This window comes from Columba livia, chromosome 2 (genome assembly GCF_036013475.1).
Source record: "Columba livia isolate bColLiv1 breed racing homer chromosome 2, bColLiv1.pat.W.v2, whole genome shotgun sequence".
Classification (NCBI taxonomy): domain Eukaryota; kingdom Metazoa; phylum Chordata; class Aves; order Columbiformes; family Columbidae; genus Columba; species Columba livia.
Window position 1 is genome coordinate 50,194,928 of NC_088603.1, and position 21,193 is coordinate 50,216,120.

The 21,193-nt window shown below is 43.3% G+C and overlaps 1 protein-coding gene and 1 long non-coding RNA gene across 2 annotated transcripts in view; one reads left to right on the plus strand and one right to left on the minus strand.

Annotated features, from left to right (window-relative positions):
• The window catches only part of LOC110362560 (uncharacterized), a 35,433-nt gene extending 21,800 nt beyond the window's left edge, over positions 1 to 13,633 (minus strand). Inside the window, exons 1-3 of the long non-coding RNA XR_010470179.1 lie at positions 13,092 to 13,633; positions 10,058 to 10,170; positions 178 to 6,611 (exon numbers count right to left, since the gene is read on the minus strand). This is a non-coding gene — a long non-coding RNA (uncharacterized LOC110362560). The remainder of the gene's footprint in view (positions 1 to 177; positions 6,612 to 10,057; positions 10,171 to 13,091) is intronic.
• SEPTIN7 (septin 7) overlaps positions 1 to 21,193 on the plus strand; it is a 406,575-nt gene that overhangs the window by 153,110 nt on the left and 232,272 nt on the right. The gene's annotated exons all lie outside the window — the stretch shown is intronic.

Here is a 21,193-nt window from a genome sequence, read left to right on the forward strand (position 1 = left end):
GTGTCAACTCTTGTTTTTATCTTGTCAAAACATTTATGTTTATGTGCTTTTCATTTATTGCTATATTACAGTAAAATATTTGTTTTACATGTTATATACACATTGCGTACTACATTTAACAAAATGTAACGAATCAAAACTAATCAGAACAGCAACGCCAAAATCAACGCTTCTCACCTTTTCAAGATGAAGATCTGTTTTTCCAAGTGAGATATTTCAGTTCTTTCACATGAGATTTGTTTTGGTGATTCCTCATGAAAGTTTCCTGTAGAACACGGTGCTTCCACTGGCTTTGTGATAGGAGTGGAAATGTGCTCACTTTGAGCACTTAAAAAAAATCACCTCCTCTTATTTCATTTCTTAAATTTTTCCTGTTTCTTTTCACTCCATATCATTAATATATTTTTTTAAAACTTTGTGGTAACCGTTGCTTGGTATTGCTACATTTTTCCATATGAAAATTTCTTTTAATGTGGCCATTATGTAAATAAATATGTCTAAAATATGCTTTGCTATGTTACAAAATGAAGCTTTAAAACATATGCTTCTTATAACTCTTATAAAAATTAATGAAACACTCATTCTTACACAGTGGATCTAACTTAACTTTGAAAAACTATGTGAAAGCACTAAACTAAAATGAATGAGATTGCTGTTAATGTAAAATATCCGCCTGAAATACTTTGGTATTTAAATTTAGCTCATTCAGCCTCTGGCGTATGAATTTGGAAGCAAGCCAGTTTCTCTTAAAAGTACTATGCAAATCCAGAATGGACCATTTTGGAGCAAAGCTGCGCTTTTATTGCATCAACTGTCTTTGGGTGTAAGTGAGGGGGAAAAGCTTCTTAAACAATAAATTTGTAGCGTAGGAATGCCAACAAAAAGAGTTTTGCTTTTCCAGTTGATTCTGTCAGGCGTTCCCCAAATCCTAACAATTTGCTCCTGCGGAAGTTTAGTCTCCACTAAAATAGCTGTAATTAAGAAAAGCAATTCTGGACTGGTGCTGGTCCCAGCCTGTGGTCACGGCTGGGCTGGACGGCAGCGAGGAGCCCGAGGCAGAGCTGTGTGCGGCTGTGGGCCGCAGACACCAATCCCCCGTGAGCTACACACGCAAAGGGCTGCTCCTCCAGAACACAGAGGAGGTGATGAACATGCTTAGTGGCACCAAAGGGTGGCTGGTTTTGGGGTCCCCCTGGCCCTGATGCACTCAGGCAGAGCCAAGCAGGTGGGGGAGTCCAGCTTGGGGAGTAGGCATCTGTCATGCTCATGGTGGGTCTGTTTCCTTCAGCGCAACAGGGTAAAACTCACGTTTATCTGAGGGTGTCCCAGAGGTATGAAAGGCCTTGAGAAGTGCCACTGCCATCCCACATTTTAGGCTAGACCTGAAGACCTGCAACAGCTCTGCACAAGACTTGCCTCTGTGGACAAGATGAAAGTACTATGGCAACTGCACAGATGATGAAGGAGCCATAGTCACTCCTTCTGGACAAAAACAGAGAGAAAGGTGGGACAGAGATGCATGGCTCTCTAGTGATAGCACTAGACAGAAGAAAACCCACTCACTATTTATAAATGAGGAAGACCCTCCAGTGAGTGTGTTTGTGACTGTGTCTTTGTGGCAACTCCTCTGACAGCCCCTCTGCACTGAGCCTGTGTTCTACCTGAGCAGGAATTGCACAGAACAAAAAAAGAGATATCACACAGCTCAGCACAGTGAAAATATCTGTGGGTGAAGCACCCTGTACAACATGTATCAGAGAAATTCAGTCTTCAGAAATTGATGTTTTTCTCCACTTGTACAAAAAACTCAGAACAAGCAACACATTTGTAATCTTGTCCTGAAGAGTTCAGGACAAAACACAGGAAAGAGAAGCAGAACGGCACAGTTCAGCTTTCCCCGTGGAAGGCAGATCTCTGTTTTCCAATGAGACAGGAAGCGATGCAGCCTGATCAAAGGGCAGCTCGAACCACATACAGCTTCCACTTGGAGCAGCCTGCAGCTGGCCAGCCCTTTCCAGTTTCAGATCGATATTTGGCGCAGGCCACTACTGTTCACTTTCAACTTGAGTCATTAAGAAAGACCAAAGTTTTTCAGGTCATATGGACAATTCCTCCCTGAGGGGAAAGAAAAAAACATGAGTATTTGCCAAGTTGAGGGATAAAAAAATGATATAATGTTGTAGTTGTTTTGCAAGAAGCAACTTTTCCAAACATTACACATCCTTATTAAGAATGGCATTAGTCCACTTAGAAACAGAACATTCAGGCGAATTTATTCTCCATCAGCCTGCTGTTATCTAGGACACTTCTCAAATCAATCAAACCCTCCTGTAATGGAAATATTCCACAGTAGAAAGTGTCATTCCTTGTAAAAAGGGAAATCCATTTCACTGTTGGATATATCACATCGATAAAAAAATCACTTATCACTGGACAAGAAGATAGATTTTTTTCAAAATGCCTGGGATGTTATAGGGGAGGAGAAGCAGAGGTTATGGTTAATGTTATTAGATTAAGACCACTGTTTGCAACTTACCTTTTGAATGATGTATTATGTTACCCAATGAAGCAAATCTATTGTGGCTTTCATCAGTTTGTCTTTTAGTACTAACAACAGTAAGGATGAAAGTCTGCATTTATGTAAAGAAAAAACATCAACAAACTAAAAAAATATATATAGCTTGCACTGTTTTTTTCTCTGCTAACATACTGGCATTCCCATTTTTCGTCCAAAGGACCAGCGATAGCCAAGGATGAAGGTTGTGCCTGGGGACAGGACCACTTCCCCTGACCTTCGCATCAGACACATGGGGGCAGTGATACCTGTGCTCTGAAAACTGGTTTTCTACAAGGGTTTGCAGAGATAAGGTAAGTCTTCTCATGTGGCAGCATGGTTGCTCAGAAGCATGGGATGGGAAGGCTGGAGGACTCTGGCTGGCACAGGCATGGTGAAACACAGACCTAGCTCCTGGACAACAACTGAAGTGATTAAACCGAGAGTTACCAGTTTCAAAAAAGACCCGAGATAGCTGAGGGCATCAAATATGTGCCAAACAGGCAGGACTGCTGTAGAAGTTACGTACAGGCTGAGCTGAGAAAGGCAGTCACTGTAATTCACCCTCCCTTAACTTAGTGCAGGGCTGGTGGAGCAGACAAACATGGGATAAATAACCTGCTGGTTTGATTCGGCTTCTTTCTGTGAGGTTTAAAGATGCTGTTGAAGCCCACAGAGCATTGGTCTGGGATTTGTGTGGCCTTTTCCAGCTCCTTTTATGACAAGGCTAAAGACAAAAGGCTGCACATACTCAGTTACCTCCACTGACGGGGACTTGCTAGCACTGTGTGGCCTGATGTGTCTGCTCAACATCTCCCTGGTGCTCTTTGGGAGAGCCATAGAATGTCCTGAGTTGGAAGAGACCCACGGGGATCATCGAGTCCAACTCCTATCACTGCATAGGACCACCCCACAGTTCACACCATGTGTCTGAGGGCATTGTCCGGTCTCTTCTTGAACACTGTCAGGCTTGGGCCTGTGACACCTCCCTGCGGAGCCTGTTCCAATGCTCCAACATCCTCTGAGTGAAGAACCTTTTCCTAATGTCCAACCTAAACCTCCCCCGGCACATCTTCCTGCCATTCCCTCGGGTTCTGTCATTGGTTGCCAGAGAGAAGAGATCAGAGCCTGTCCTTCCTCCTCCCCTTGTGAGGAAGCTGTAGACTGTGATGAGATGTCCTCTTAGTCTCCTCCAGGCTGAAGGAACCAAATTACTTCAGCTGCTCCACATATGGCGTCCTCTCCAAACTCTTCACCAAATTTGTAGCCCTCCTCTGGACAATCTCCAGTAGCTTCATATCCTTTTTATACTGTGGTGCCCGGAACTGCACACAGTGCTCAGGAGGAACAGGCTGGCAGCTACAGGTGGGTAAGGGGACACCACACCCTGTGCAGTCAATGGTGATGGGGAAGCAGGTAGTAGCACTGGCAGGAGGGGAGTGGGACTGGGAATTCCCAGTTCTCCCAACATCTCCTAAATCAGATAAGGAATTCCCATTTCAGTGCTGGGCAAAAGCGGAATGCAAGGGACCCAGGCACAGAGGCCATTGTGCAAAACCTCTCCTGCTTGGGGAGATCACCCTCTCTAATGATGCAGAAACTGAATGCTATGGAAAATCTCTTCCTACAGAGGAAGATTGTTTAAATTTGCATTCTCTGTGGTTAGAGGGAAAATAAGAAATTCTGCAGAATATCCTCTCACAGTTCTTTGTTCTCCCTAATACTTCTAATTTCCACTCAAAAATTAGGCTAAAGAAGCAGATTGTGAAAAGCAAAACAAAGCAAAAAAACCCTACCACACTCACACATGCAAATTCACCCAGAAAAATTACTGCAGAAAACAGACTTTTTCTTCCGTATAAGATAAAGAGTACAACCTTGCCATCCTTTTTTCCAGCAAAACTCTCCCTGGAGCTGAAAGAACAGGAGGATTGGAAAATAATCTACTCTACTTTGACTACCTGCTGAATCTCTCCCCATTCACTTCAGGACCTCAATTCTTTGGTGGTCTTCTGTTTTGACATCTGCTTACCCTTATCTCTAATCAGTTTTGCTGATAGACATTTCCCTTGAGTGTGGAGGCGCTGCCTAATAGATTCTTTTTTTTTAAAATCAACTACTACTTAGTAGTCAGGAAATTATCTTTGTGGTCTGCAAGGGTGAGAGACATGGTTCCTAACATTCCCATGCAGACAGCTAAGTCTCACTCAACTTTATCTGATTTGCTCTATTATGCTCTTTATACTTTCATAACATAATGGCATAATGACCACAATACATTTTTGTTAAACCTGCAATTAGGTAAAATGCACAATATCCCAAGGCACCAAATAATCAGGAAATGTACTGTAAGTAATTGTTTAATAACATGGTAATTTACTACAGCTTGTATCGAGAGTTATACCATCTGCCAGACCAAGGAACTGAACTTGGAACGTGTTAAAATGAGGAGGAGCCCTTGTACCAATTTGTTACTTGATGCAAAATTATTCAGAAAAAAAAAGTATACACATAGAAGTGCAAGGTTTTACAGAAAGAGGAATGGGTAAAATGAAATGTTTTGTCCTCAGATAATACAAATGATTACTAGAATATGCAGAAGCCTACATTTTGCTCTAATGGTTCTGCAAAATACAGTGATCCTCCAATGGAAACAAATGCCTTAGAACCCCATAACAAGGCATGAGGCCTTGTTATTTAGCAATGGTACATTGCATTTCCAGCTAGACAGCTATTCTGAATGATGGACAAAAAATAAAACAAGAAGTGATCCCAATGCTTTCCAAAACCTTAGAAACCATAACGTGAAGCAGAGTACTAGAAAGTATCCTGTGAAGAAGTTATTAATGCATTGGCAGGATGCTTAAGAAAATCCCTGACAGACTTCTTGCTGTTGATTTTAATAAAGCAAAAAGAACCACACAGATATGAGGAATGGAGTCCTGGATGATTTCAGTTTGAACTTTCAATAGGAGTGGGATAGTAAGGAATGTCTGCATCTGGACTTTTAAATGGTAGTCTTTCTTTAAAAAAAAAAAAAAAAAAGAAAAAAGTCAATTTTTTCTGGGTCTATCAAACGTAATTTTTATTGAATTTCCTTCTGCTGGTTTGTTTTGATTCTATTTCAGTGAAAACAAAGAGCACACACTTGCAAAAACACGTCTGAGTCCAGACGGTCAATGCAGGAAATTCCTGCAGTTCTGGTGAAAACTGGGACTGGAGGGAGGAGGAGGGACATACTCAAGTGTCTCTGCTGAAGGATGAGCTATAGCAGGAATCCAAGAGACATTTGCCCACTTCAGGTCTGCCCCAACATCCGTGAGCACACAGTCAGCTCAGACTGCCAGCTGGTGAGAGCTCAGGTGTAGTGACACAGAATTTTATCTGATGATTCAGGTGAAGACAAAAGTACTGTGTTCAGAAGGGAAAAACCCTAGCAATCATACGTGGGGAGTAACCTGAAGTTCAGGCTTCGAGGCTGTACTGACACAGGAACCGAGGGGAAATCTAGTCCCCAACTTCAATGCGGCAGTATAACTTGTTTTCAATTGTTTCTAAAGCACCGTGAAAATCTAAAAGCTGTTTATAAATTCAAGTATCTATATTCACAACTGAAATGAAGGACGATGCGAACCCATACAGCAGCCCCAATTCAACTCAAAACTACTCTTTCTCCCAGAATGGGTAACTACTCTCTGCCTTGGTAATTACAGTTTATAAACTCATGTGATTAAAGGAAGTAAATACAGCAAAGCCAGGAATGCAAAGTCTGTGCTAGACATTCGTCTCTTGATGGCTCCTCATCTCTGGGCCTTATCTGCAGTCTTACCCGAGCAGCTGGCAAGCACCGTCTCCAAAGTGCTGATGTCTCTGTGCAGTTGTGGATAGGGAAATAACATCAGATCTGCTCCCTGGGAAAAGGATATGCAGAGCCCCAAATTGTGCAGCCAGTTTTCTTGTCACTCCTTGCAAAGCAGTGATCTCATCCTTGCCGTCTCCAAATTTTCTATCTCCTGTGTAGGAGAGGGAGGCAGCAAGGGACAAGGGGAGAGAGAAGCTACAAAAAGAAAGATCCCATTGTTAGAGCGCCCTTATTTGTGTGAATGCTTGCCAAGACAACAAGATGGGGTCTGATGACATGAACTCGAGGGTCAGTGGGGAGCTATGCAATAACGCCTGAACTCCTTGTGCTCACGATCCTTAGGAAAAAAAGCAACTTCCAGATGTGAGCAAGCCTTCTTTCAGCCACCCAGTCCCCTAAGCCTACCAGATTATATAGCCTGCACCCATTTGCATGGCTAAGCAATTGCAGTATTTGTCTTGGAAGGAGAACGGCATCAAAATCCTAGACCCAACCACCAAAGCACATCAGGTGTGTTGGTACTGAATTAAAGCTGAATTAAATTTCAGGAACAGGGTCTTAAAAGACAGAACAAATCCAGGATCCACCTTTAAGAAAAGTTGGGAATGAACTGCAAAATCTACAGCTGTGGTGTATATCCTGCATGAACTGAATACGGAGATCCAGACTGTCTGTCTAAAAGCAAAAACAAGACTGAAAATATTCAGGTACTAACATCTGTTGCCAAAAAGTCACATAAAAATGTCAGATACAAGCCCAGTGTCAGGCCTAAGTAATCCTCTTCTATGCCATCATCATTTCAGAGGGAATTTATTCTGGGTTCAGGTCAGTTTACACCCACTAAGGATAAGCCCGTCCCCTCATCCATCCATCTGGGCCTTGCGGAAAGCAATCACAGCTGTCAGGGGAACTTGCAGAAAGCAATCACAGCTATCAGGGGAACTTCATGCTGATGGGGCTGATAGGATGCACTGACAGAGCAGACACAGCTCCCACAAAAGCCAGTATCATGGGTTGCACCCAGGAGGGAAAAGCCAGCTGTTATTCCAACTAACGCTTGCTAGATACTGGGCTCAGAGCGAACTACTGACACTCTAGTTATTCATTCTAAAACACCTCCAAAACTTGCAGTGCCTCAGAACCACTCATCTGTGCACAGCTGCCAGTGGGGGGCACCTCCCCCAGTGTAACTGCAGAATGGAGAAAACGGGTCCCCACTCAGAGGAGCCTTTTGAAACATCACTCTGTCCTTACGAAAATGATTCACCTCATCCTCAGCATGGGCAGTACAGCTTCATTACCTACAGCCAGGCACAAGCCTCAGCCTTTGGCTGGAAAAGAAAAGTGTTCTTTTTGCATAATTTAGTGAAGGGAAAAAGTGTTGGGTTGTTTTGGTTGGTCCTAGGTTGTTGTTTTTCTTTGTGGTAAAGCATTTTTTCTCAAGCCGTGTTTGCAGCAGGTGCCTGTGACTTTACAGTGGACAAGCCCGTCTCTGTGACAGCCAAGCCACCTCCTTTCCATTCAGCTCAACACCACCTTGGCTCCCTCCTTGCCGAGGGTGTGATTGAATGAGTGCTTCTGAAGCCTGTAAGCACTTGATAATTTGGAGTTTGTCTGGTAATAGTCCGGTGGGTCTGCATTTCCCACATGTCTGTGGGACCGAACAGACGGTTAATTTGTACTCCAAATTTTCCCCTTCTCCTCTGCAGCTTTTTCCAGAACCTGCTTCTTGCTGACATCCATCTCTCTGCAGCCCCTCTCTCCAACTCCATCCCCCTACTTTTTGTTGTTTTTTTTTTTTTCCAAATAACCTGGTCTTTGTTGTACTAATTAGATTATCTCTGCCTGAGGGACCCGAGAGCAGCCCCAACAGAGCACAGCCTGGAAAGACAGGACACATAATCCCTGTTATCAAGGGGGTTGTCATTTGGCATGTAGATCAACTTATTCTTTCAATACCATGGGAGCAATTGTATATCTTAATATTGATTTTCCCCCCCAAGATATGATCTCCTACATTCCTACATCAATCTCACTTGCCCTGGCTAAAAGGCTCCATTTATTAGAAGGCAATGCAACGTGTGCATACACACCCCCCGGCTTTACAAATTCACAAATGAGAAGGTGCTTCATGGGGAGGGTGAGAGAGTGAGCAAACATGGATGTGGCAAGTTAACACAACAGTTTCAGTAAGGAACAGGGAATAAACCAAACCTACTGCACTTTCACTTTGCATTATGAAGTAATTAATTCAGAGCTGACTGACATCAAAGGCTGAAGGCCAGTCATGGGAAAGGGCATTAGCAATAAATCATATGCTAAAAGCAGTAATGCTTTGAGTCAAGCCACGTTGCTACCATTCAGCAGCCAGCCTGTTAAATAAGTTTCTGCTTGTTTCTCTTGTTCTTGCTTTCCAGCCACCTCAGTATTAAATTCAAGAGATGCTATTTATATTTTGTGCTCCATACAAATCACCTCCAGCTAAGCGCAAAAAGGAGAAGCAAAACAATGGAATGACCTTCACTTGAGACATCAAAATGCTTTAAATGATAATCAACAAATCAACTTGCACAGGCATGGATCCCTTCTTCATGATGCCCCTTTAAAGGCTAACCATGGGTAACTGAATTCTCAAGGTATTCATTGCTGTCAGTTCAGAGGACTTTCACGGTTGATACAACAGAAAATTTCTTGGATTTAAGTGCTCTATATTATCTTTCTAGAAATGTATGCCACTAGACAGCCTATGCTCAATTCCTTGCATGTAACCTTTTTTTTTTTTGTATCAAATTGCATTCATATCATGACTCTTGAAAAGCAAGTTTGGATTATATAATTCATTTTCTATGCTCATCCAAACTTTGTTAGAACTGAAGAGGAAAGAAAGAATTCCTGAGCAAAGGAAGAGGGAGAAATTCATGCAGCTCCACCATCTAAGCAGTTCTCCTGACTTACACCAGCTGAAGACTACACAGCTTTAAAAGAGAGCCTGTAAAGCCTGATGTTGGCACCTGTTAATACCATCCACAGAACTGAACGCATTTTATTGCCAGATAGGAAACTCTATCCACAGCACTGGGATCATGTCCTTCTCTTCCAAAAAGTGTCACAGGATCTCTCACTTCCTCCTGGACAGTCACCAGAGCCAGAAAAAATAGGACCTGGGTCCAGTGTCTCAGCTAAAAGCAGCCCTCCAGCAGCGCAGAGCTTCCTGTAGAGCCTGTACAATTCTGCCAGCATCAAAGACAAATACATGTTGCGGTTTGAGGACCACTCTTTTGTTTAAGGGCTCCCTCTGCCTCAGTTACTTCCTCCCCCGCCCCTACCAGTCTTTCCACTTCTGCTTTCTGAGTACCTGATTTTTCCAGCTACATGTTGGCCTTTTTTTCCAGACTGCAAAGATCCAGACACCTAGACTTCTATAAATATATAAATATGCATAAAAATCACAGACGTTTATACTTGTGTGATGTAGAAAGGTAATAAATTCAGAAAACACTTTTTGTCCACCAGCATTATTCACAGATATCCACAAAAGGCAACATCATAAAACAGCATAATGCCTTCGAATATCAATTCTGGGCTGGATTCTCAATGGGTAAAGAAAAACTCTTGGCAAACAAGATTTAAAAGCACCCAACCTGCCTGGCTCTTCTGGTCAGCAGTGTGGTGGGGATGTGCTTCTGTCCTGACAGATGTGAGGTGTCCCTTCTTCTGTGGTAATGCACAGGAGTCTTGGCAATTCAACAGCATCCTGTAAAATAAGAGCATAACAGACACACAGGGCAAAATAGAGGCTCAAACCCCAAAAGACTTTCAAAAGCAGAACCAGATGCAATATTGATGGAAGAAGGAGATGTGAGGTATTTTTCCCAACCCCTGACATAGACTACATGTGCTGGATGGTGTAACTGGAGAAGAAACAGGGAGAGAAAGAGAGAACGATGAGGAAAAGTGAGAGTTTATGTTGTCCCCCTGTAACATTACCTCTGAGATCTCTGGGGTTGTTGGCTCCTTCTCCCATCCCAAGTCCCAGAAAACAGCACTGACAATGAACACCTTCTATTGACTGTTAATTTCTCCCCTTTGCCTGAGCAAAAGGATGGAAAATACTTTATATATCACAGCAGTAACTCAATAACAGTATTGAATGAAAGACACCATTTCAGAAGGGATTTCAGGCAAACAGTTGCTGTGATTGAAGAGTGCACTTAATCGGTGGTTTACATTCCACCCAGGAGGGATGAGAAAAGGGAAGGTAATGGAAGAGGGACCCTCTTGTCCTTTTCCAATGCATGGCCACAGCTCCATTCATTAGAGAGTCCAGGAAGGGGATGGAAATTTATAGGTGTTACTGAGGGTTTCTGGGAGCCAGTCTCCTAGAAAATTATAGCTCTGAGAGCACTGGGACCAAAGATACCTGGTTTCCTATAGTTCTGCATCTTGCAGTTGTGTTTTCCTGTCTCTAATAAAAGGAAAAATATTATTGAAATGGTTCCTAAAGTTGAGGCTGTGTGCACTTTTCAACTCTCTGGTGTCCATGAAGGGTTGAGTTCACCATTGCCATCAGTCAGGTCACGAATAGGTTGTCTGTCCTCTAATCAGATATTTACTGCCATGAAACCTGTAAGGATTAAACATCTCTGAACTGTTTATTTCCTGCTATCCAATTATTTTGAAAATTATTTTGAGGCAGAGATAGTCATACACACACACCATACAATGTGCACCATGATATTCTATGTACCACCTTTCCTTTGGGATTTGGTCTTAAAATTGGTTTTGCATAAGGAAGAAAAACAGCATCTGAGAGAGATTTTTCAAGCTTCTCCTAGTTTGTTGTATTTTGGAAGCTGATCCCATTCAGGTATTTAGGGTTATTTTCAAACAAATTAAAAATGATGCTCAAAATCTCAGTGAAACTCCAGAATCATGACCCCAGAAAGACTGTCGTTGTGATGACAAACTGTTGCTGTGTCTTTACTTTGGGCTCAAGCCTGTCCAATTTGTGCAACGTTTGAGGGTCTCTGCAGCAAAAGGTAGAGGTGTCGCACCTATTTGGAGACTCCACAGAGTGCTAGGGCCCTCACTCCGATCCTGGAAGCAATATTTATGTGGATGCAACGTCATGTCTGGTTAATTAGTGCTTAAAAGAGGAGGATGCATTGTCTTCATCTCCCTTTCCAGTGTGGTGAAGGCCATTTGGAGACCTTTGCATTGCCTTCTGTGGTGCTGTACAGATAGATCCAAAGTTTCTTTGTGAGATCTCAGCTCCCCACCACAGCGCCTGGTGCCCAGAGCCAGGCAAAGTGCCAGGGAAGGTCCCTGGAGAGCTGTAGGGAAAGACAGCTTTCCATAACGCCTGCCAAGTCTGCGGTCCTAGCACAACTCTGCCAAGTAGGGGAAACCTGAGGAAATACGTAACGGCACATTCTTCAGCATCGTCTTTCCCCTCCGAGGCTTGCACCTACCATGGCCCAGTGCCACACAGCACATCTGGGGTGGGGTAAAGCTGCACTGCATCTTCTGCAGGATTATGTGCCTTAATGTTCCCCTTTTCATTTACCACATTTTTCTGCTCCATACCTCAATGGTGGAGCCTGGCCCAGGGATTACAACTCCACAGGTCTCTGCTACCTGCAGGGTAACCTAATCCTAAATACAAGCTTACTGAAGCATCTTCAATAATAAAAAATCAAAATAAAAATCCTACCAGCTGCCCATAGCTGCTAGGGCAGAAGAGCCAATTTCACACCATGTGGGGAAAGGGACATATGCAGCCCACCTTCATGGAGAGCTCCAGGGCTTATCTCATGGGGAAGAAGGTCTGGGATGTATTCTGTGCATCTGACCTGCAGCAGAGGAATGTGATTGGCAAGGGGGTGTCTGCTATCAAGCCCAACACATTCAGCAAATTCTTTGGCTCTTGTCACCTACCCAATGACTTTTTCTGGTCTTCACAGCCTTGTCAGTGGGGACCAAAGAAACAGAGGGAGCAGCAGGCAGAGCTGGACAACACCATGTTTTTTTCTCAGGTCGGCAGCCAGCACGAAAACTGGGTGTCTTTTTTGGAAGGCATTCCCCTGACAGGGGCCACCACTCACATGAGGGTGGCAGAGAAAATTCTAGCCCAGATAAGGAAACATGCTCTCACTTTTCTTCCTCCTCTTTTCACGTTGGCGATCTGCTCTTGGAGGAACTAATACCCTATACACCCCAAAATGCTGCTAGAACAAGAAAAAAAACCCAGCTCTAAGGCCAAAATAAGGCTGAGTCAGGCACAACCCCCGGGGATGTCCTAGTCACATTGGTAAAGCTAGATTTGCTAAAAACCTGTTTTCCTGCAAAATTTTGTAGGGACTTTACTGTGCTCCAATGTACTTCTTCCAGGGGAATATCTATTTCTGGTCATTTTTTTCAGGTTTTAAGGGTAGGAAAAGAGTAAACAGGAATATACACACAGATATATCAACAACAGCTTTTTTTTCCATCCTAACTCTCCCCACAAGAATAATACACACTGCCCAAGAGATTGGGCAAAACAGCTCCTATGAGGTATCTGAAATATTATATCTTCAATGCAAGGATGCAAATGCACCAGATCGGATATATTAGGTATCTTACTCTTGGTCTCCTCTTCCAGACATGCTAGAGCACAATGAAAAAAGCACTCACCTTGCATAAAAATCATTCAGAAGTTTTCCACATCCTCCACTAGGGAGAAATTCTCAGCAGAAGGAAGTAAAAAAGTCTTCAATACCCAGCTGGTTTTGCTTTTGACAACAGGAATACTTCAGTGCAGAAGACCTGGCTTTGGATAGGAAAACAAAGATTATTTGAAACAGAATTTAGATAGGCCTAAAAGGAATTAGCAAGCCTGTAAGAACATTAAGCAATGGAGTGGTGGAGAGACTCCCCCAGCACCCAGGGAGTTTCACAAAATAGCTAGGATATCTCAGAGAAAAAATAAAATAAAAAAAATCCAGCCACCTCATAAGATATAACTGTATTTATCTTGGCAATTGCTAAATGCCTCATATCACGATGCAAAACCAAAAAATAACAGAATGACATTCCAAGTCACCATCTGAATGCAAACACTGCTTGACAGGGAAGGGGCAGAAGGCTGTTTTTTCTTGGATCCCAATCATGTCAGACAGCTCTAGCTCAGGTCCACCAAACAAACCACCATGTCAGAAAAGCATCCTATAGAACTGGTTCTTCTTAACAACTCTGCTTTCTTTCCTTCCTGTGCATAGGAAACAGAGTGGGAAAGCTGGGATCTCCAGGGTCATAATTTTGCTATCTCATCAGTGTGCGTAGCCACATCACAAAGGCATACAAAACAGAGGTGCAATTTAATAGCTCAGCATTTAAAGGTGTAAGTGGAATAGTTTTCCTAGAACCCCTATCACTGAAAAAAGTTAATTCATATCCATTTAATCAGGTTGTTACCCTCAAATACTCTGATTTCTATGCATGAGGCTGAAAAACTGGCAGCTCTGTGCTTTCTGATTGCCAAAGGACTAACCACCGAGCAACAGTCTGCTATTGAAGTTCTCTGACACTTTTTTCATCACAAGATTTTATTTTCATCTGCTTTGCAAAACTTCAGGATGAAATTTCCATGGAAGATGTCTGAGGCTGAGCACAAGGTGTTTGCTGAAAATCCCCATCAAGATGGTCCTTGTTCCTTCTGAGAACATTAGCAGAGAAGATATATGCTGTGTGCTTTATACCTATGCACATACAGCGTAGCCTTAAGACTTGCAAGCTTATAAGAAGAGACGTGAAATTTGGGAGAAGAAAACTCCAGATGCTGTTTGTAAACTGTGCTTTAAGTGAGGTCAGAGTCAAAATGAATAAAAACAAGACAGGATCAAGTGGCATCCAGGGAAGGGGCTCATAAGGGTAAGACTTTCACATACTTGTGCTGGATGAAGAAGTAGTAAGCAGCCAGATGAGTGTATAGGTTAAGAAAGATGGTAATGGGATGTGATGAAGAGCAGAGAAGTTGCTGACTCAGTGATGGAAGTGGGAGAGTTAGAGAAGGGAAATAGACTTCTAAAGTCTTGGAGTGACAAGGAAAAAGGATGGGGGAAACTGCAGAGGAGGAGAAGCAAATGCATCAAGGAGGGATTAAGGGCTGTGCACCACCAGCACTCTCCAGGAGGTATGCCAAGGAAGGAGAGAAATACCGGCTTTGTAAAAGGAGGTTCTGAAGTCTGCACGTGCAGGATTTTGTCAAGTTGGACAAGCTAGAGCTGCCCCTCTTGTAAGAGCATGGTACCAAGGGAGGAGCTCAGCAGCCAGATCGGATTCAAGAGTGTTAATGCTGTGAAAACAGGAAGCTCATGAGTTCAATGGAAACATTATGAAAGTACTTTTCTTAAAATAGGAGTCTCACATGCCATTTCAAATGGTGCACAGACTTCTTCTAAGCTCTCCAATCAATACTGCTGGGCATGACTGTTCAGTGATAAATTCATCATGCCTGGAGACATACCTGGTTTTGTGCTTCACAAATTATTCATAAAGCAATATATTAATCTTTTTACACAGATAAAAAGAGTGTCGCAGTTCCTTTACATACGCAGTGCATGCCCAAATTACCCATCCCAGTCAGCTGTAAAAGCAGATTTCAGGATTTAATGGAAAAGTTTGCTAGATTATTATAACAAGCACAGTATGCATGCTTTTCTTATATATATATATCGTTCAAGATTACCCTCAATAAAAATAAGGAACACAGCAACATTGCACTATACCCCGAGAGTCACTACATCATTGGTCTGGTATACATCAGTGGATTTTGATTCTTTCACGTGTTATATCCGGAGGTGAAGTGAGTGAGTGATTTTAACATACCCAAGATTTAAGTGTCAGACATCTGAAGCAGATTAATGATGTCTGTGTAAAACTTGCCCTGATAAAATGCCACAGTTCAGACCTCATCTCCAGCCTGATTACAGGACTAAAGCAATCTTCTTTCTTTCAATTCAAGCTTAAGCAGCCGTTATTTAGCTTATTCTTAGCAATAGCACTGGCAAATAAAACTCATGAACAAGAAAGCTTGAGTCCTCTTCACTCCCCCTTCAGCGCATCAGGACTGAGGGGGAAGAAAAGTAGAAAAAAACCTGTTTATTTCTACCACAAAGGCTCAAAAGATTGCTCTCTGATCACACTGAAGCTCGTAGAAGTAAATAATCATCTTGTGGGATGTTGAACACCCACAAGTTGCTGCCCTGTAGGAATTATGGCTTTCCATGATTGCCCCATCAAGATGCAAAAGTTTTGCTTGTAGACATGGCTTTGGTCCAAGTTCTGAATTTTACCCACTGTCCTGAAGAGTGACATGGAAAAGTCATTTTGCTACTCTGTACCTTTACCTTGCTGCAAAGTCCCCATCTTCTGCATTTGGCACTCACCCTGCTTTCATGCTGCCCAGGAAAACCTCGACTGCAGCTTGTGCATTCAAGGGTAACTAAATTACAATTAGTCACCCTGATGCCAGTGGGATAAATCTGGATAGTCAGTACTTCATTACTCATTTCTATTTATTTGGCTGAGGCAGTGCAAAGCCTATTTTTAAAATAAAGTAATAAAAATGGTGACAGAGGGTTTCTGCTTTTGGAATAAAAAAATAATCAGGACTTTCCCAGACTGAAAACTGGGGCACTACTCTCATCCATCACTTCTTACGGCTACATGATAACTCTCTCCTTACAATTGCAAGTCATTCTCTATCAGCATACAGGGACAGCTCTCTAGCAAGACACAAATAGAAACAGGCACAAAGCTGCTTATTGGTAAATAAATCAAAGAAGAGGAATTGGGAGAAGGAAACAACACAAAGCGCTCTCTGTCAGGATAGAAGAGATTTATGTGAGAGATTCACTGATGCTTCAGGCCACTGGTGCCATTTTCCAGGGTATGAATGGGTGGATCTTTTGCATACGTTTTGCTGGGTTGACTTAAGTAAGTCTTGACAACTCTCTTTCCCTGGGGACTAGACTAAAAGTATTGTTTAGAAATCTAATATATGGTTTATTTACTCAATTTGTGCTGAGCACTACAGTTCCTTCAGGCCAGCTTCAGCAGTCCATTACTCCATTAATGCTCCATTACTGAAATTAGTGCTGTAATTGGAAGGAGAGAGGATGATGGGGAAGGGGACACTTTTTAAAGGAGCAGGTCCTGCTTAATCCCATCATGGAAGAAAGCATTAGAAAAAAATCAACTGCTCCCCCACAAGCCCCTTTCTTCGGAAAAGAGGTAGGGAAGAGAAACTTCTTTCTGGTGGAAGACATGCAAGAGCTGCGCCGTTAACAGACATGTCCAAAGACAGCACCAGCCCATACCCTGTCAAATTAGAGGGTGCAACATCAAGATGCCTCCACACAGACCTCCCCTTTGCCAGAAATCAGAAGATACTTAGACTTCACCTTAAGATTCCAGTCCCTTGCATGGAGATGGCACTGCTAATGGGTCTGCAGATGCAGTCTCTCCTCCCAGTGCCTGTTGCATAGTCAGGCTGCAGCTGGATGTTTCACATCCTTCACAAGGCTGAAGAAGGGAAAGGGGAGAGACACGATACTAAGACAGACAGCTTAATCATGGAGATGATGCATAGAGCTGAATTTGGTTTCCACCACTAGTCCTCCTTGAAGTTGTGGTAAATGTAACTCTGTGTGGGGTGGCAGAGATTCCTTTCGCTGCTTTCCTTCACTCACCCATCCCTCAAAGTACTTTGCAGCATGAAGGAATTCAGGATCTGTGCATAAATATTAATTAGTCAGCTGAATTACAACAAGGAAATTTCATTTAATCATAGAATGGTTTGAGTCGGGGACCTCAAAGATCATCTAGTTACTGCCATGGGCAGGGACATCTTCCACTAGACCAGGTTGCTCAAAATCCCATCCAACCTGGTCTTGAACACCTCCAGGGATGGGGCACCCACAGTTTCTCTGGGCAACCTATTCCAGTGCCTCATCACCCTCATGGTGAACAATTTCTTCCTTATATCTCACCTAAATCTTGTCCCATCACGATATGTCCTTGTAAAAAGTCCCTCGGCAACTTTCTTTTATGTCCCCTTTAGATACTGTAAGATTGCTATAAGGTCTCCCCAGACTCTTCTCTTCTCCTCTCCAGACTGAACAACCACGATACTCTCAGCCTTTCCTCATAGGAGAGGTGCTCCAGCCCTTTGATTATCTTCACAGCCCTTCTCTAGACTTGGTGCAACAGGATCATGTCCTTTTTACATTGGGGGTCCCAGAGCTAAAAGCAGTACTCCACGTGGGGTCCCACCAGAGTGAAGTAGAAGGGGAGAATCACCTCCCTTGACCTGTTGGTCACGTTTCTTTTGACACAGCCCAGGATACAGTTGGCTTTCCGGGCTGCAAGCACACATTGCTGTGTCATGTTGAGCTTCTCATCAACCAACACCCCCAAGTCCTTCTCCTCAGTGCTGCTTTTAATCCATTCTCTGCCCAGCCTGTATTTGTGCTTGGATTGCCCCCACCCATGTGGGCAACCCTTGCACTTGAACTAGTTGAACTCCTCAAGGTTCACATGGACACGCTTCTCCAGCCTGTCAAGGTTCCTCTGGACAGCATCCTTTCCCTCCAGCACGTTGACCGCACCAAACAGTTTGGTGTCATTGACAAATGAGGGTGTACTCAATCCTACTGTCCATGTCACCAAAGATGTTAAACAGTGCCAGTCCCAACACTGACCCCTGAGGAACACCACTTGTCATCAGTCCCCACTTGGGCACTGACCCGCTGACTTCAGCTCTTTGAGTACAACCATCCAGCCAATTCCTTATCCGCCAAGTTGTCCATCCATTGAATCCATGCCTCTTCACTTTAGAGACAAGGATGTTGTGTCGGACAGTGTCAAATTTCATGGAAGTTGTATCCAAAAATTGTATATGTGCATACGATCACACAAGTTCGCAATAATTTTTCAATATTAATTGTAAGCTGATTACCAAGTAACAAATACCCTGTATGGTTATTCTGGATAACTGAAATATATACTGCAGATATACATATTTATTGGTTTAGTTAAATTGAAGACCTGTCAGAAGACTAGCAGGAAGATAATACAATAGCCCTAGAGAGGTCATCTGTTAAAAGAGATTAAAGAATTTACAATAAGAAAAAATGCCAGAGCTTTTAGCTGGGAAGCTACTGCTGCCATTTTCCAGCCAGTGACAGGATTTATTTTGCCAAGGCTGGAACTAGAAAGTCCCAATGGAAACTGAAGAATTAAAAGATCTTCCCTGTGGGGGTGAGGGATTGTGAGGACAGGCAATAAAGCTGACTTTATTCATGAGGAGCAGACTGACACAGAGACAGACTTTGCTGGAGGGGTCAAAATAGTAAAACTTAGCTGCCCACTATTACAGCATGATAGGACTTCGGGTAGAGTGCATATCATACCCTCCTCACATTTGAGTTTGTTCCCATCACACAGACTCAACAAAATTTGTTCTGGAAAAGCTGTTTGATTGCTGGGATAAGCCACTGCTCTGAAAAGGGAGCCTGTGAGGTCCCTCAAACAGCTTGACCCAGTGTCTGGGGCTAGCTGCACCCCACCGAGAGCTCGGCTGCAGGCAGTGTCCATCACAGGGAGAAGGTAGAGGCCAAGGGAGGCAGTGCCTGGAGAAACTGGATCTCTCCCTCTCATAACAAGAGAGGTCTAGCCTCAGGGCAAAAATAGGTACCGAAAGACAAATCAACTTGTTCACAAAAACAAAAGAAACAAACAAACAAAAAAATCCAAACCAACCAAACAAATGAACAAAAACTAAAAAGAAAGACAAGCAAACCTTGCATCTTACATGCTTATGAAAAAGAAAGTTAGCTCTCATTCTATCAGACCTCAGTGTTTTTAGGACAGCACTTTACCCCTTATGGGCTAAAAAGAAGATGCTACTCCTTTAGGCTGTGCTTCTGACAAAGAGGACTTGTTCCTAAACCTCTCCCTGGCTGAGCCACACAGGTGGGATATGAGTTAGTTGCTCCTTCCTTGCCCAAAATCTGAGCCACAGATGAAAGTTCCGGATGCAAATGAGAGCTGCATCAGCAAGTGTGAGCAGATCAGCTGTGGGGATAGCTGGAAGCCCCTCTGCAGGTTACATTGCCTTGGGAGAGCCCAGGACACACCATTTGCCATCTCTCTGGGCATCTGGCAGTGTCTCAGAGACCTGTGCATCTCTGGTGGCTGACACGGAGCAGCCAGGTAATGAGTCCCCTCTGCTACCAAGCCCTTAGCCAAGAAATGCATCAGCGTGCCAGGATGCTAAATACACTCCTGTTGGTGAACGCCACATAAAGAAGACTGTTTTAGAAAGATGAAGATGGGCATTTCATCCAAGCAGAGACTGACAGAATACAGTGGGGATAAAATTACAAGAATAATAAGGCCTCAATTCTCCATCTTTCTGTACTTTCAAGCTACCCTGGATTTCTCAACAAGGGCTTCAAGAGCAGAGAGAAAACCATAAGGGACAAGTGAATGCCCCCTCAAGAATTAAATCCCAATTAACACACCATCAGTGATGAAGGACACATTTTACATGGTCGATTAAAAGACTCCTCCCTATTGATCTTTGCAGCTAATCATTGTCCTACCCCTGCTTAGGGAGTGCAGACACAAACCAGCGATCTAAATTTATTGAGACTCCTGGCAATCAATAGGTCAGACTCCTGGAGAAGCATTATGCAGAGAGCATCTCCATTGACTCATCACAGGGCAGCAAGCTCCAGAACTCCAGCAGGTCCCTGAAGCTGTTCCCTTCTCTGCCCGGACAGTTCACACAAGGCCAGGGTTGCTCTGTGTTTGCTCCTTGTCAAAGCCCAGACAAACAGCCCACGACAAAACAAACAGCTGCAGCGATCGCTTGCACCTTCAGGTCAGCATCATGGCATGAAAGCCAGGTACCTGGAGGCAGCAGACAGCCTGCCATACAAGCCCTGCAGTTTTGATTTAAGCAAAACAAAAGTGAGTAGCTGTAATATCACAGATGGGAGCAATTCATTAGCTGGGAAAATATGTGGTTGCTCTTATCAGGAGTGACTGGGGAGCTTTTGATGCAAATGCCCATTTGCAGCTGCCTCTCACCAGATCAGTGAAAGGCAATAGACTGTGAGATGGAAATATCAAACTGTGTATTCATTTGAGAGTCTGCAACAGAGCAACAGCATTGCCAGGCAATATTTCTGGGACCTGCCATGTGCCCAGGTGATCTGCCACTTCTGGATTTTATAGTACGTGATAACAAGAGGATCGCACACTCTATTAAATCACCTGGACAACCGCCGTTCATATGGCTGCAACCAAAGTGTCAGAACTAAAACCACAGTAAATAACTGACTCGAGCATCCTGACTATCCAGGACTAAAAGAGCAAAGGTGGGAAAGACAAGTTTAAAAAAAAAAAAAAAAAAAAAGACTTGTCTCATTTTAGACAATCATCATCTCAGCTTGAATCCTTGTGCAAGGCTGGTGGTACAAATCAGCCTTTCCTTGCTCTCCAGTTACACTGCAGCAAAATGTGTCCTCTGTAGAAATGACCAGTATGGGTAATCAAAGTTTTCAGTCTGTAAGAGCTTTTCCTGGTTGGTAAGTGGCAGGAAAAGAGAAAACAGGGGGAAGCAGCTATAAAGAGGAGCTACTCACTGCAAAGTCAGATTTCTAGGGTGGTACTGGGAGTGGAGGGAAGCACACCCCACATTCTGTGCATGGTGGTGTGGATGGCTT